Source organism: Poecilia latipinna, unplaced genomic scaffold (genome assembly GCF_001443285.1).
Source record: "Poecilia latipinna isolate Pla-1442-1.1 unplaced genomic scaffold, P_latipinna-1.0 Scaffold1477, whole genome shotgun sequence".
Lineage (NCBI taxonomy): Eukaryota > Metazoa > Chordata > Actinopteri > Cyprinodontiformes > Poeciliidae > Poecilia > Poecilia latipinna.
Genome location: NW_015114093.1, coordinates 57,804 through 58,825, shown reverse-complemented (window position 1 = coordinate 58,825; position 1,022 = coordinate 57,804). Strand labels below are relative to the sequence as shown.

The 1,022-nt window shown below is 33.5% G+C and overlaps 1 long non-coding RNA gene across 2 annotated transcripts in view; it reads left to right on the top strand.

Moving 5' to 3' along the window:
* Positions 1–447, top strand: part of LOC106962958 (uncharacterized) — a 6,866-nt gene extending 6,419 nt beyond the window's left edge. Inside the window, exons 2-3 of one of the 2 annotated variants that reach the window (XR_001428085.1) lie at positions 102–211; positions 311–447. This is a non-coding gene — a long non-coding RNA (uncharacterized LOC106962958). Of the gene's footprint in view, positions 1–101 lie in introns of both variants that reach the window. The other variant, XR_001428084.1, reaches the window with a different exon arrangement.
* Positions 448–1,022: the final 575 nt, after the last annotated feature.

The window sequence follows — 1,022 nt, the reverse complement described above, 5'->3', positions numbered from 1 at the left end:
TGTCTTTGTTTCACCCTTAGGTTATAAAACTTTTTTTTTTTTTTTTTTTTTTTGTTTTTTTTTTTTTTTTTTTTTTTGGACAAAACCTCTTGTTAAATTAGGTGCTTTCAAAATGCAAGCATCACGCTGGAGAGACTTCCTGGCAGGATGCCCTGAAGGCAAACCTCTCTGATGTGCAACATGTCCTCTCAGAGTGCTCCTGTTGTCAAAGGTAATGCCCAAAAAACAAATTCTGCGGGTGAATATGCACAGTAAGCTGGCAAGGGACAAGGGCTTTTGACACTGAAAGCTTCCTGGTTTGTGTTTGCAGGAAAAGCTGAGGAAAACATCTAGACTTTATTAATAACAAAAGAAATGTTTTTTGTTTTTTTGTTTTTTTTGTGACTGTAACTTAATATTTAGTCCCCATTTTTCATATGTGTTGTTCAAACAATTACCAACGCACAAGACAAGAGACTTTGGCCTCAGTTGTACTTCATCCGGATATCAGCTGGCTGAGCAAGAAACTCTGTAATATTGACCTTTAAGAAATAACTAACTAAAAACTAACTAACTTTGTAACTTACTTGTTTACTCGCAGACTTCATGGCTTGCTGAAAAACTTCATTTTTTACTTTATGACTATTACTCATGTATTGTATTTCTTACCAATTAAGCTGGTAACTGAATTTCTAAATTGCAGGCTTGTATACTGTCTCACTTACAAACTTACTTTTTCTTCACCTGCAAAGTTAAAAACAAACTAACTTACAAGCCTATGAATATACTAACTTTCTGACTTACTCTATTTTCTGGTTAGCTGCTTAGTCTTCCACATATTTATTTCATAAGCTAATTTTCTCATTTGTTCATTAATTCATTCACTTAACTACTTGCTAAGCTTTCATTTTTAATCTTTACTACTAGCTTACTAAGACATCAACAACCTAACTTGTTGATGTCTTAGTAGTTCCTAGAAAATCAAGTTCCTTGATTTTCTAGGAACTTGCCTTCTTATTCACTTAGTGAGTTTCTTGATGACT